This window comes from Pipistrellus hanaki (assembly GCF_964339955.1).
Source record: "Pipistrellus hanaki genome assembly, chromosome: 1".
Taxonomy (NCBI): Eukaryota; Metazoa; Chordata; class Mammalia; order Chiroptera; family Vespertilionidae; genus Pipistrellus; species Pipistrellus hanaki.
In genome coordinates this window covers 179,807,889-179,824,436 of record NC_140503.1, presented here as the reverse complement: position 1 = coordinate 179,824,436, position 16,548 = coordinate 179,807,889, and the positions used below count along the sequence as shown (strand labels likewise).

The window sequence follows — 16,548 nt, the reverse complement described above, 5'->3', positions numbered from 1 at the left end:
TCTATTTTAAAACACCAACATATGCCAATGTAATTAGAAGATATTACACTTTCCAGAATAAAGGTATAAATAATATAAATAAGTCATTGAAAGTTAGTATTGATTCTCACCTCCCTCTAATATCCTCCCACTCATCTCCTAAAACTTAGCATCCAATCTAAAAAAATACTCTCTAACCACATAGGGAAGAAGTCAGCTACTTACTCTGCAAAGGGTCACATAAATATTTTTGGCTTCCTGGGCCTAAGGTTTCTGATGCAACTATTTAACTCTGCCACTATAGCTTGGAAACAGCCATACACAATATGTAAAAAAAAAAAAAAAAAAATAGTTATCTTCCAATGAAACCTTTATTCACAGATGCTAACATCTGACTTTCATATAGTTTCCATGTCACAAAGTAGTATTCTTCTTTTAAGATGTTTTTTCTCAATATTAAAAAATGTAAACACTATTCTTAGTTTACGGGACACACAAAAACAGGCAGTAGGCTGGATTGGTCAAGTGTACACACCCCTAATGGAAAGACTTGCTTGTAAACTGGAGCTGCAATAGCTGACTGGTCTCTTTTTACCTTGTCAACTGATTCTTTATATCTAAACCTAAAATCTGACAGGAAATAATTCTTATTCTACTTTTTAGTTATTTGTGAATTATCTTTCTTTATCTCAGAAAAGTAGACAAAAAGTTATAAATCTTACTTTTGAGCAGTAAGTTTGAAAAATTCCAGGAACTGCTAAAAGTACTTTACATATAAAATGAATAACTTCACTCCTCATAAGAATGAAAATTCTACGGTAATTAAAAGCTATCAAAGAAGGTAACAGATCATACCCTAAATATTTTATAATACTTTGTCCTATGCTCCCTGCCAGGAAATTTCAAACCTCACTATACCAAATAATTATGGAAAAAAAGAAAAAAGATGGCATTACCTCTTAGTTCAAAATGAAGGTTGAAGGTATCTAGTGTAACTCACCGAGTTCTAAAGAGTCATCTAAGAGGAATGCAGAATTTTCCAAAGGCATCTTATACTGTGACAGACAGAATCAGCTTCTAAGTTTCGGCAGCTTTACAGGAAAAAATAAAATAAAACTTCTGTAAAATAAAGGCAGCTGTGGAAATAATGCTAACCAAATTCTAAGTATACTCCAGTATTTTTCCCCCATCCATGTATACATTAATTGGGGCCTCTTATGTGCCAGAAATTGGGGTGTAGCAATGAACCTGTCAGATCCCATCACACTCAGGGAGCTGTCTGTAAGGCAATGCTTAATAGACAAAAGGCTTTAAGAATCATGATGGTGTGAAGAGAAAACATGGCAGATATGCAAACCAGTCTGGTGGAAATTGGTTAAAGAAGGCCTCCCTACGGAGGGGCATTTAATGCAAGCAGGAGCAGGATCCAACCAAATAAAGGGGGAGGGGAGAAAGGTCATATTTCAGCCAAAGGACAGCATGTTCAAAGGTCCAGAGAAATATGGCAATAGTGTGGAAGAAAAAGAAGTCCAGTATGGCTGCTCAGAGTAAGAAAAGGCATGAGAGAAGGCATCTCTGAGATGAGATGGGCAAGGGAGGAAAGTAAGAGGTGAAGAAGTCATACAGGGCTGAAAAGCAGAGCCGATTTTAAACCTTACACTTGACAACATATTTGCCCTTCTGATGCTCATCCCAGCCCATAGCCTCAAGGCTTTGGAAGGAAGCTGAGGTAAAGTCCTTGTGGATGATCCTTTTATGCCCGAGGAAAGACTGCCCTGAGACAATAAAGCCAACCTCCCTATACATGGATGAATTGATCAACTGACTATCAGGGGCCCTCCTGCAGAATGATGGGGAAAAATCTCAGCAACATTTCCAATGACTAAATTACCAAGCACTTCACTATGTGAAGCCCTGTTCTACGTGCTTTATACTTATTAATTCAATCTTCATAACATTCCTATGAGATAAGTACTATTTCCTGGTATTTCCAGTATGATTTTATGAAATAGTCTAAACAGTACCATTAATTTTTATTAACTAAGATAAAAATTATCAGGAATATTAACACATTTTACCACAATATAAAAGCATTTTAATTACCTTTCTATCAGAAAAATACAATTTTTTCATTTTTTTATTGTTTGAAGGATTACAAATAGTAGTGCATATGTCTCCTTTTTTCCCCCCCTTGACCTCTCCTCAGCCTCCCCTCCCCCTCCTCTGCATATGCCTTCACCTGCCCCCTCCCCCAGGTCTTGTATCCATTGGTTATGTTTATATGCATACATACAAGTCCTTCAGTTGATCTCTTACAGGCCCCTCCCCACAACCTTCTTTCCTTCCTGCTATACTTTGACAGTCTGTTCAATGGTTCTTTATCTCTATAACTATTTTCCCCCCATTTCTTTTCTTTGAAAAATCTTGCAACTGCAAACTAGAAATAAACATATAACAAAAAACGTTTGAGTCCCAATTTCAGTGTCCAACAGTTCTGAGACCCAATTTCAATGTCAAATAGGAGAAAAATACTATTATAACTATCAAATAACAAAAATAAAAGACTTTACAACTTATTAGTTTGGTTATTTCTTCTTTTAAACTGGAGTTTCCATTAATAAGAGAGGTAGAGAAAGTCTGTTCCTTGCTCCTTCAATAACTCACTATAATAATTTCTACACACCTAATGGTGAGGGAAACACCAATTTCCTGCCCTAGTAGAGTTTTAGTCACTGAAATATAATGAAGATTGATACCCTGTGGCAATTATATATTTGCAACATATCCTGTTTTATTTTATTTTTTTTAATGAAGAACCAAAAAAACAGATAAAATGGGATGCAACAACAAAAAATCAAAACCTGAAGGGAGTGGACTGAGAATAAATTAAAAGTCACCTGTTAAAGGTGGACAAAGAAGAAAAATAAAAAACTACTACAGAGGAACATACTAAGAATGGAAAAGAATCTTTGCTCAAAGAACACAGAGAAATTGTAGTAATCAATGCACTGTAATGAAGGTCTTTAAAGTAATTAAAACAGTTATAAAAATAAAAAGCAAATGAATTTTACACAGAAGATTCAAGACTATAATGTAATGATGAATGATTAAACCTTAATCCAGCAGTCTTCACATGGGACCAGATGGTTTTAAGGGGATCAATTTTCAGATCTTTAATTTCCATAGTTACCAACCAGTTACTATAATTAACATCAAGGTCAGAGCAACACACTGGTATCTCCTTTCCTACACTTTATTTTATAATCGTTCTTCCCGTTCACAAGATAAAGATATAATGCTCACACATCTAAACATCTCTATATAATCTTTATATAATCTCACTATAATGCACTTCCCTGAGATGCAGAAACATCCAGAATATCAAAAAAATAATTCAAAATATTGATTTGTGGAAGGAGGGTAACCTTTAATGGAATCGCTAAGGTGGTCCTGTCTTTCCTTGTCCCATATATTTTGTTAAGGGCAATCCCTGATATTAAAAATGAGATATTTATTTAATAGCTACCCGATCTGTTTGGCTTGCATTTGTGTAGAATATCTTTTTCCATCCTTTCACTTTCAGCCTACATGTGTCCTAAAAGTGAAGTGAGTCTTGTGGGCTCCTTATATTAGGTCTAGTAATAATTAATGTCGTTTTCTAATACTTTTTTAAATCGAATTTATTTAAACAATACAACAAAATTTAATCAACAATATAGTTGCCGTTGTTTTCTACTACTTGTGCCCAACGCTCAGGAAGCATTTTAATCCCTCTGTTGTAAAATTCTTGTGATTTTGATGCAAAAAATTCGGTCAATGCATTTTTGAGGCATTCTTCATTATTAAATTTTTTTCCAAGAAGAAAGTTTTGCAAAGAACGAAACAAATGGTAATCGGAAGGGGCAATATCAGGAGAATATGCAGGTTGAGGGAGAACTTCCCATTCCAACTGGCGCAGTTTTTCAGCAGTGATTCTTGCAGTATGCGGTCGTGCGTTATTGTGGTGAAGAATTACGCCCTTCCGATTAATCAGCGCGGGTTCTTTTTCTCTTAAAGCTTGGGCTAACCTTTCCAATTGGGCACTATACACTGCACTTGTAATGGTTTGGTTAGATGGTAAAAGTTCATAATGAAGAATTCCTTTAAAATTCCACCAAACACACAACATCACTTTTTTCGCATGCAAGTCAGGTTTTGGCGTGGGCTGCGGAGCCTCATTTTTGTCCAACCATTGAGGCCGCCTTTTCAAATTAACATACAGCACCCATTCTTCATCTCCGGTAACAATTTGCTCTAAAAACGGCAAACGGTTTTGACGAGAGAGGAGCGAACTGCAAATTGTGACTCTTTGATTACGGTTGTTGTCGGTCAACTCATGAGGAACCCATTTTCCAAACTTTTGGACTTTGCCAAGTGCACGCAATTGATTGGAAATTGTTTTTTGTGAACAATTTAAAGTTGTCGCAAGCTCTTGTTGGGTAATTTGAGGATTTTGCACCAAAAGAGCTTGAAGAGCTTCTTGATCAAATAAACTGTCTTCCCATTCAAGAATTCTCGCGAAATTTCTCAAACCAACGCTGGCATTTTCTGGCGCTAACTGCATCTTGACCAAGAGCACTACAGATGTTTTTTGCAGCCTCACTTGCTTTTCTTCCTACAATAGTTGGAACTCGTAAAGCATGCAGTGCCGAATATGCTCTTCATCCGCCATCTTCTTAGCCCCAGTTTTGCAACAAAAACCAAACCAAACACAAACTTTTTCAAGCAAAACTTGTTAATTGCACTTCACACATTCTGTAGATACCACGTGTACCTTCATTATATAAGCAGCAAAATTTCATAACTGTTATATCTCCTTGTTAAAAATTACTCTTTACTTTATTTAAAATATTCCCTAGAAATTACCAAAAGCTGTGAGTCCAGCTTCTGGCTAAGCAATGCTTCCCCTGTAAGTATATGTTTTGATGTTTGTTTCCTGACCTGCTTAAGGGCCTTTTGTTGCTTGAAAGATATTTAAATTAAAATCTTAAGATGCTCCCAACATTTTATATAAACCTTTTATTCACTACTTAAATATTGTTGTCAAAGATTAGTATATGCCCAACATCACAGAGAATTAACTGCTTGCTGTCCTCATTTATAAGTAGAAGAGAAGACTTGGCTACTACAGCCTGAAAAAATTTTTTTTAATACTTTCAGTACAAATAAACTGTAATCAAATAAATCTAAAGTAAATTTTTTTACTTTACGCAATGGAATAAAAATTATACTTTATTAGATTAGAAACTTGTGCAAAAACAATTTCTAGGATGCTTTTACTTTGCTTATATCTCATCAACTTCTTAAAACTTACAGATTATCCTATATAATAAAAGGCTAATATGCAAATTGACCGAAAGGTGTTATGATGGGTCGCTATGACACACACTGACCATCAGGGGGCAGATGTTTAATGCAGGAGCTGCCCCCTGGTGGTCAGTGCATGATCATAGTGACTGGGTGACCAGTTGACTGTCTGCTCCCTGGTGGTCAGTGCACATCATAGCAAGAAGTTGAGCAGCCTTCGCATATCATTAGCATATTATACTTTGATTGGCTGAACAGCCAACTGGATGACCAGACACTTAGCATATTAGGCTTTTATTATATAGGATAAGTATTTGGCATTTCTTCATTATAAATTATAACCTTTACAGTCATATAGTACCCATCTTTGTCTCATTTAATTCCATCTTCTCTTTATATTTTACATATACTTATTATTGTAATAAGGTTCTAATTTTTGTGCTAGTGGATACCTATATAATCATATCCCTATATAATGAACTTAGTCTTCATTTCTTCACATATTACCTATTAGTTCTCCACTATAAGCTATGTTAAGATATGTTTATTTTTCCTTATTTTCTCATAACTAGATTTCAACTAAAAACATGATCTTTCTTAACGTTTACCTTACAATAGTTGTTGGTTTTAAGTGTTAACTGATTCCGACTTATTAGGGAGGCAACTAGCAAATTTAGCCCACTTATTCAAGCTCCCACCTTCTTTCCCCTTTTCCTTCTGAAATTGTTAGTTGTTTCATTATTAGGGTATATAGCAGACTAACATCTGCTCATATATCAAATTCTCAATGAAGACTTCTCTGCCCAACAGTTTGAAATTATAACCTCCACCCTCCCCACCCCCACTCATATTCCAACTCCCTTCACCCTGATTTGTTTTTCTCCATAATACAAATGACTAGTACTAACATATCTTGAACTGATTAGTTGCTTATCTGATTTCCCCTAGTTGGAATGTAAGCTCCCCAAGGGCAGAGCTTTTTGTCCACTTTGTTCACTACTGTACAATACTAGCAACTAGAACAGTGCCTGGCACACAGTAGATGCTCAATAAGTACTTGCATCATGAACAGAATAATGTCTGCTACTAAAAGTATATTCAAAGGTTAGAAAAGCATTGCTAAGAGAAATTAAAGGCTTAAATGAATGTAGACACTTACCGTACTGTGTTTGTGGATCAAAACACTGAGTATTAAGATGTCAATTCTCCCTCAAATAATCTATAGGTTCAATACAATCAAAATCCCAGTAACCATCCTAATATATAAAAAGCCAGGGTCCTTAACAACCTAACATCGAACGAATGACCGAACACCAGGCTAGGGCCCAGGCCAGTGCGGCGGAAGTCAGTCCTGGGAACCGGTAGCCAGTGGCGGGGTGGCAGGAGGGAACTGTGGGCCCTGGCCACCTGCAACGCAGCGGGAGGAGCTGTGGGAATGGAGCCATTCTGCCATCAGACTGGCCTCTAGGTCCCCCGCCCTGCCCGCAGGCTCTGGAGAACCAGAGCCATGCTGCGATGGGACTGGACCCTACCTGAAGGATCCTGGATTGTGAAAGCGGGCAGGCTGGGCTTACAGACATCCCTCCCCCCGCGTGCACAAATTTCCGTGCACCAGGCCTCTAGTCTATCTATAATTAAAAAAGCGTAATATGAAGCTAGGGCCACAAGAAAGCCTGGGTCCTGGGTGCCAGAGAGAAGCCGGTGACGGCAGCTGGGGGAAGAAAGGCCTACTCTCACATCGGGCCTCTAGCTTTTATATAAAGTGACAAATTAACTTTAAAATTCATATTAAATAAAGGAAACCTAAAAAGCCAAAACAATTTTAAAAAGAAGCACAAAGTTGGATAACTTCCACTACAAGATTTAAAGCTAAAGTGATCAAGACATTGAGGTTTTGATGTAAGGATGGACATCCAGTTCATTACATAAAATAGAAAATAGAGTTCAAAAAAAGACCTACACATGCATGGTTGATTTTTTATAAAAGTGATAAGGTAATTAATTTAATGGAGAAAGTATAGTCTTTTTTCAACAAATGATGCTGAGACAACTATATATCTATGTGGAAAAAAAGTATTTTTTAAAGAATAGCAATCCTTTCTTAATACCACATATAAAAATTAATTTGAAATGAATCATAGACTTAAAGAATTTAAAACTATAAAGCTTCTATAATAAAACATAAGAAAAAATTTTGTGGTAGGAAAATATTTCCTAGGACACAAAAAATAAGAAGCATAAAAGAACTAATAAACTAGGTTACATGAAAATTAAAAACTTTTCAAAGACACCATTAAAAAATAAAATAGGAATGCCATAGTTTGAAAGGTAATTTTCACAATTCAAATAGCTGATAAAGGCTTTATACCAGGATGTATTAAAGAAAAAAAAAACCTCGTATCTCAATTATATATATATATATATATATATATATATATATATATATATATATATATATATATATATATTTTTTTTTTTTTTTTTTTTTTAAAAGCACACAATTTCTTTATTGGGCAAAGGATTTGAGCAGACACTTCACAAAAGAAAGTATTTAAATGACCAACTTAACAGAACACAGATTAGTGAAAGAACTTCTAGGGTAATAGAAAGTTTTTATATCTTAACTGTGGTAGTGTTTATAAGAATGTATGTTTGTCAAAACTCAGTCTGTATATTTACAGGGAGTGACTTCTAGCATATATAAAATATCCTCAATAAATCTGATGTTTAAAAAGTATACTATGTCAAAAACTAAAATCCAACTATTTAAAACCTAAGAGAAAAATATCAATACAAAATAGCTCATGAAAACAGTATTCTGAGCAGCTTTTAAAAAATAACAAGGAATTGTCCACATCCAAGTAGGATAGAATAGTTAGCAGAAGGCTAATAATATTATAGAGAGCTTAAAAAAATAAATAAATAAATAAATAAATAAATAAATAAATAAATTATAAATATATTTTTAAAGATAGAGAGATGTGGTAGCATGGGAAACAAGAAGGTCTAAACTCCATGGAAGAAGAAATCTTTTAAAGGTGTTTAGATGATCTGTAATTGTTTTTCCCCAGCGGTTATTTCCACATCATGAGCACAGGCTGGAGGCTGAGAACTGAGAGTTGGCTTGTACAGAACATTACTGCTAGGAAGGAAGAAGCCAGGAGATCTTTTGTTCACACAGGACAGGAGAAACAAAGTTAGGAGATTGATGGGGCTTCAAGCTCAAGGCTAGCATCACTCAAAGAACATTTGCTTAATTTTAAACCTGTACAGGATAAGAATAAATCATTAATTGAAAAACTTTGTAAAACCAAGTAAATGTTACCACTTTTGGCACTGCTAGTGAGATAAAGACCATAAAGCTTTGAACTGAAAGTCCTGGAAAGCTACACCCCATTCATAAGGCAAAGTAGAGAGAGAGTACCATCAAGCCACTAAAATAGCAAGCCAGGCTCCACATAGATTAAGGTGACTGGCTCCCTATTCTATCTCCTTAGAATAGTGGTTCTCAACCCTTCTAATGCCTCGACCCTTTAAGACAGTTCATGTTGTGGTGACCCCCAACCATAAAATTATTTCCGTTGCTACTTCATAACTGTAATTTTGCGACCCACAGGTTGAGAACCACTGGCAAGGTCGCCTAAGACCATCAGAAAACACAGATATTTACATTATCATTCATAACAGTAGCAAAATTACAGTTATGAAGTAGCAACAAAAATAATCTTATGGTTAGGGGTCACCACAACATGAGGAACTGTATTAATGGGTCATGGCATTAGAAAAGTTGAGAACCACTGCCTTAGAAAAGGTGAAACCCCCCTGGCAGAACATATTTGGCAATGCTTGCATTATTTTGTTTTTTTAATCCACAATGTCAGACAATCAAAAACTACAAAGCATAAACAAAACAAACAACTTGACATACCTGACATTTATAGAACACTCCACCTAAAAACAACGGAATACACATTCTTTTCAAGTTCATATAGAACATTTACTAAAATAGTCCATAGTCTGAGCCATAAAACAACTCTCAAAAAATCTAAAAGGTTCCAAATTATATCAAGTATGTTCTTTCTTCACAACTGAATGAACTTAAAAACAACAAAAAGATCTCTGGGAAGTCCTCAAAAATTTTGAAACTAAATAGCACACTTCTAAATAATTTATAGACCAAAGAGGACGTAAAAAAGGATAAAGCATTTTGAACTTGATAAAAATATAGATTAAAACTTGCAAGTAGTACTTAGAAGAAAGCTCATAACACACATATATGGGGCAAGGGACAGGAGAATCACAAATCAATTACCTCAGTTTCTAATTTAATAGAAAAAGAAAAAATCCCAAACGTGGGAAAAAATGGAAATAAAAATCAGAAGAAACAGTATGGAGATTCCTAAAAAAATTAAAAATAGAACTGTCTTTTGACGCGGCTATCCCTTTTCTGGGAATATATCCTAAGAATCCCGAAACACCAATCAGAAATAATATATGCACCCCTATGTTCATAGCAGCATTATTTACAATAACCAAGGTCTGGAAACAGCCCAAGTGCCCCTCAGTAGATGAATGGATAATAAAAGCTGTCGTACATTTACACAATGGAATATTAAGTGGTTATAAAAAAGAAGGAAATTTTACACTTGGTGACAGTATGGATAAACTTGGGGATTATAATGCTAAGCCAAATAAACTAGTCAGAAAAGATAAATACCATATGATCTCACTTATATGTGGAATCTAATGAACAAAATAAACTGACAAAATAAATAGAACCAGAGGCATGAACATATGGAACAAGCCAATAAATGACAGAGGGGAGGGGACTTCGTGGAACCCAATAAAAGGTTAAGAGATCAACCAAAGAACATATATGCATAGCCCATGGACACAGACAACAGTCTGGTGAAGGAAGGGATAGAGGGCTGGGAAGATGTAGGCAAAGGAGGAGGAAATGGGGAACATCCTGTAATAGTGTCATCCATAAATAAGTAAATAAATAAATAAATAGTTTTAAAAGATTGAAGAAGGAAAGCATGAAGAAGATAGCTGGAAAAGGCAAGGAGGAAAAAATGATCAGGGCAAAAATAAGTAAATTTAAAAGTAAAGAAAAAACGAATTCACTATCTATTAAACCAATTCTTTGAGAACCTTAATAAAGTTGATAAATCTTTAGACTGACCAGGGGAATAGAAGACATAAATTACCAATATTAAAAATGATATTGAGTCTCTTTAGATTATACAATAGGCTCATTATAAACTCTAAAGCTATTTAAAGAATAAAAGAATATTATAAACATTATCAATAAAGTCAATTACTTAGATAAAATGGGCACATTTCTTGAAAAACTTAGCAAACATGTGAAGAGATAAAACCATACAACCACAAAAGAAACCATCAACAAAATAATAAGCCTACTATATGGAAGAATATATTTGCAAATGTTATCACTGATAAAGGTTTAATCTCCAACATTTACAGGGAACTCATACAACTTAATAGAAGGAAGATAAATGATCCAATAAAAAAATGGGCAACAGACCTAAATAGATACTTTTCAAAAGAAGACAGAAGGCCAAGAGACATATAAAAACATGCTCAAAGTCAATAATCATCTGAGAGATGCAAATCAAAATGACAATGAGGTACCATCTCATACCTGTCAGAATGGCTATCATCAAAAATTAACCAACAACAAGTGATGGCAGGATGCGGAGAAAAAGGAATCCTTGTGCACTGCTGGTGGGAATGCAGACTGGTGCAGCCACTGTGGAGAACAGTATGGAGTTTCCTCAAAAAACTAAAAATGGAACTTCCATTTGCCCCAGTAAACCCACTTCTAGGAATATATCCTAAGAAAACAGAAACACCAATCAGAAAGGACATATGCACCCCCATGTTCACAGCAGCACAATTCACCATGGCTGAGATTTGAAAATAGCCTAAGTGCCCATCAGCAGATGAGTGGATTAGAAAAGTATGGTACATCTATGCAATGGAATACTATGCTGCCATAAAAAAGAAGAAATTCCTACCATTTGCAGCAGCATCGATGGAACTGAAGGGCATTATGCTAAGTGAAATAAATAAGCCAGGCAATGAAAGAAAAATACCACCAAATGATCTCACTCATTTATGAAAAATAAAGAACCAAAAATGATCTCACTCATTTATGAAAAATAAAGAACATTATAACCCCATGGACAAAAAGATAGATACAGAGGCAATAAAGCATTGAACAGATTGCCAAATTACAGCGGGAAGGCTGGGGAGTGTTGTGCTGAAAGGGGGGGGGGGGGGAGATCAACCAAAGGACATGTATGCATGCATATAAGCACAACCAATGGACAAAAGACACTGGAGGGGGGCGGAGATGAGGGCATGCAACAGCAGGTAGGGGTGGCTGGGGAAGGTCAATGGGGGAAAAGGGGAGATATATGTACTATTATATGTAATATTTTAAACAATAAAGTAAAATAAAATTTAAAAAAACATACAACCACATGACCAATAATCAATAGAAAAACAATGTTAAGTAAACCAATGGAAAATACAGATATTGAAATGAATAGACAAGCATTTAAATAACTATAATCAATATGTTTAAGAGAAATGGAGTCTATTAAAAAAAAATCTCTAAAATAGGATTAAATGTATATTCTAGAACTCAATGTTACAATGTAATATTAATAACACAATAGATAGGTTTGGACAAAAAAGACAATTTTGGTGCACTGGAAAATAGGTCATTAGAAAATACCCAAACTAAAGTATATGAGAAAAAAAAAAAAACCTTAAGAGACATGGAACATGATCATTGTGTGTAACAAGTTTTTAAAATTAGAACACATAAAGGAGAAAAAGTAGAAGCAATAATTTAAGTGGTAATGATTGAGAACTTTACAAAACTAAAAAGCATCAAGCTATAGATTAAAAAACCTCTATGAACATAAAGCAAAATATTTACAAACCACACCTCAACACATCATATTTAAACTACCAAAAAAAAGGCAAAAGAGAAAGTCTTAAAAAGTTGCCAAAGAAACACAAAGACATTATTCTCAGCAAGACTACAAGTTGATATGTTACTTTCAATAAAACTGGTAACTAACTTCAACAGAAAGCCAGAAGACAATGAAACGTTTTTTAAAATGAAGATAGTAACTACCAACTTAGAATTCTATATCCAGTGAAAATATTATTCAAAAAAGGTGAAATTAAGATATTTTCAGACAAAAAATAAAAATATTGCCAGTAAGTAGGCCAGTATTAAAATACATACTAAAGGAAGCTATCCAGAAAAAAAATTTTTTTTTTTTATCCAGATAGAAACACAGGAATATAGGAAGGAAGAGCTCTAGATAGGGTAAATATGAACAAAAATGACCTATTCAAAACCAAACTAATAATTTTTTTCTAGAGTTTAAAATATTTATATATATTAAAGGCTAATATGCAAAGTGTCCTCTCAGGAGTTCAACCAGGAGACCCCAGGAGACCAGGAATTCGATCGCTCACTATGATGTGCACTGAGCACAAGGGGGCAGCACAGAACGAAGGAAGGTCCCAGCAGGCAGCCAGGGAAGGAAGGCCCTAATCGGCCCTGATAGTTAGCCAAGTCTAGGGATCCTACCCATGCTCGAATTTTGTGCACCAGGCCTCTAGTGTATAAATAAAATGCAGAATGATAATACAAAAAGACTGGAGTAGGAATTAAAGTGTAAGGGATTGGCATTATTGGGGATCGGTACAAGTAGTAATTTACATTATACTATTAATGCTTTGTAATCTCTGGGATTGCCACTAAAGATACAGTAATATATAACTAACAAGCTAATAGTGGAAAAAAACAGAATAAAAATAATTTTATTAACACAAATAAAAAAACAGGAAGCATAAAAAAGAAAGCACAAAACAGATGACTCAAAGAGAAATCAAAATGGATGGTAGTTACGAACTCAACTATTATCAGCAAAAAATGTAAATGAACTAAATACTTAAAGTAAAAGACTAAAACTAGATAAAAACAATGAATAGCTTTTTAGTCATAAGCAAAAACATCCAGAAAACATGAGAGAAAACCTAGTTTACAAAACTGCAAATATTCTACTTACTGTAAAGCTATAACATGTGCATACATATACAAATGCCTTAGAATATGCTAAAGAATATAGAATTTATTCTTAAGATTTTAAGTTATGTTTTTCATTGATGATTTTTGTGGGTTTTGGTACTGTAACTCTTTTCCAAGGAGCAAGACTCATTTTTATAAAACCACAAAACTAGTTTTCAAAAGAAAAAATCAGATTATAATTTTTAATAATGATCATATTGCACAAAGTATCAGACTTACAGAAAAATAGAATATGACCAAGTTTAAAAAGAAGATAAACAATACAAACATATTTCATACAATAAACTCTACTGGTGAAACTAAGACCCTTATAATTACAATTACATTATATTGTCACCATTTCTGATGGAGACAAAAATTATGAGTTGGAAATAGTTTTTTTCCATTAACTAATGTTCCTTTCATATTGCCTCTTGCTTCTAATAAATATTTGTGGAATTTCTATTAATATGTTAAAATTGTAAAAATAAAAATTAAATCCTAACAGTTTTCATTTTAATTTGGGGGGTGAGGGTCCTTAATAACTTCTAATATCATTTCAATTAAAATTTCAGTTTCAACAGTCATCAGTTTTGTGAACCAAAACTTTACTTGGCAAAGGGTTCTCAAAAAAACATATAATACCATGCATCATGGGAACATGTTCTAGGAACTTTATTATAAGTCACATAAAAAGGTCAAGTACTCCCAAACTCTCTCTGTAAATTCAAAATTCTAAGCCAACTTACTTAAATACGTTTAAATTGTGCCCCCCCCCAAAGGAAAAGAGCCCTGTTTGATACACACTATAAAAGTAATGAAACAAGGAATAATGACTAATACTGAACACTTAACCACGTAATAAATGCTCATTGTTCTAAGAAATTTGTAAGTATTGTTTCATTTAATCCTCACAGATTATGAACTAAAAATACCTTCATTTTATAAATGAGAAATTAAGGTAATATTTATCCAAGCTCATATAAGCAGAAGAGCCAGGATTTGGATTCTAAGCAGGCTACCTTTAGCCCTATATTCTTAATCACCACACCATGCTATAAATATAATTAAGATCTTGTTAAATTACTTTGTTATCTATTATAAATAATAATACATTTTATTTAGAATGAAACCAGATATTTTAACCATCTGGTCAGGTCTTTGAGAATACAAGGAATAATAAATATCTAAAACTTCCCTAGTTTCATTATGAAAGATAAAGTAAAAGGCAGTCACTATCAAAAGTAATCATAAAAACCTGAGAAAATATGTAATTTCCAAAAATAGACAAGACATTAAAATTATTGCACTAAACTTTTAAGACTGTATGATAATAAAATATCATCGAAATCCTGTTACAAAGCTGATGTCAATTCTTTGGATGACACAGGATTCTTTCTTGGTAATTAGATTTTCCTTTTAAGGAAATGTTTTGAAGCAATCAAAAACCTCTCTACTGACCTTAAACTACTGTAAAAAATGGGATAGCTCATATTTTTAATGCAGACTGTTTTATAGACTCCTACATTACTTAGATTAGAAGGATTGTCCAAGAGCACTATCTAAATGATTTATACTTCTGCAATGCAAGGTTAATTTAATATAATTCAAAATAAAACATACTTTAGAAAGAAAATACACCATTATAAAAAAATCTGAGATTCATTATTATGAGTCATTATTTAATAACTTATTATATAATTGTGACTTTTTTTAAAACAGCACAAAATTTGTTTAACCTGAAACTAATAAAATATAGTATCATTCTACTTGAATTCTAATTCTTCTGAATATTATCATGTTGAAATTTTTATCAAGTATCAACTCTACTTGATAATGACTAATGCTGTCACTTCTAAAAGTGACATCATTATTTTAAAAGTTAAATTTAAGTGTTCAACAGAAAAAGACCAATTACACAGAGACTACAGATATTAAAATATTAACATAAAAATGTTCAAGATTCACTGTTAAGTGAATAGCGTACGTTGCACTACAACAAATGTATTATGAGTCCATTTTGTAACATTATGTGTCTACTAGAGGTCTGGTGCACAGATTCATGAACCAGTAGGTTCCCTCAGCCTGGCAACTATAAATACTAATGTCATTATAATAATTATAGTTAATTCCTAAGATTTAATTGCTCTGGCACTTAAAAGTATTATATAAATCCATACAACTCCACCTAGAATTTTATACTCAGAAAAGGAGAAAAAGCAATGTTCACTGGTCTCTCTCGCAATCCGGGACCCCTCAGGGATGTCGGCTATCCAGTTTTGGATCAATCCTGGCAGGACCAATCCAGACAGGAGGGAGCCGGAACCCCGCAGGCCCAATCTAGACAGGAGAGAGCCCGATCCTATGCGTTAAACTTCTGTCCCCTGGTGGTCAGTGAGCATCATAGTGACCGGTGGACCAGTCCTTCTGTCGCTTAGGCTTTTATATAGATAAGTGTACATATACTTATGTAATGGTTAACTAAAATGCAGGAAGAAAATATTCTAGAAGGTTCACAATAGCATCTCTTTGTAGTGGGATTTCCACTGTTATTTTAAAATTTTAATTCATGCTTTTTGTGATTCCCAGGTTTCTACATTAGGGTTGCACTATTTTTATAAGGGGGAGGGAATACTTAAGAAAGGCAAGTATTCACATTAAAGACATATTTTTTAAAAGGTATTTCTATTGGTTTTGAGAGAGAAGGGAGAAGGAGAAGGAGAGAAGAGGAAATGGGCAAAGAGAAACATTGATGTGAGAGCAAAACACCAATTCATTGCCTCCTGCACACCCCTTACTGGGGATCAAGCCTGCAACCCAGGCATGTGTTCTGATGGGGAATGGAACTGGCAATCTTTCTGTGAACAAAATGATGCCCAACCGAGCCACATGGGACCAGGGGAAAGCCGTATTTTAATAAAAATGATAAATTCTTAGCCTAGGCATATGGTTTAACCCTCATTAATACAACACTCATTTCTGGTTGTTTGTGTTTTTTTTAATCATTAGTCAACCTATATTTTCATCTTCTATTTGGGGTAAGAAAATTTTAAGTACCTTATTAAATTTAAATACCTGATTAAGTGCCTCTTTGAAAAAGATGG

General features: G+C 34.1%; 1 protein-coding gene across 8 annotated transcripts in view; it reads right to left on the bottom strand.

Moving 5' to 3' along the window:
- Window positions 1-16,548, bottom strand: part of CLOCK (clock circadian regulator) — a 110,382-nt gene that overhangs the window by 88,389 nt on the left and 5,445 nt on the right. For 5 of the 8 annotated variants that reach the window (XM_084899326.1, XM_084899330.1, XM_084899332.1 and 2 more), the window contains one exon: window positions 936-1,070. The exons of 1 other annotated variant lie outside the window; for it this stretch is intronic. The gene's annotated coding sequence lies outside the window, so the exon portion shown is untranslated. The remainder of the gene's footprint in view (window positions 1-935; window positions 1,071-16,548) is intronic. 2 more of the 8 variants (XM_084899328.1, XM_084899331.1) reach the window with 1 other exon arrangement.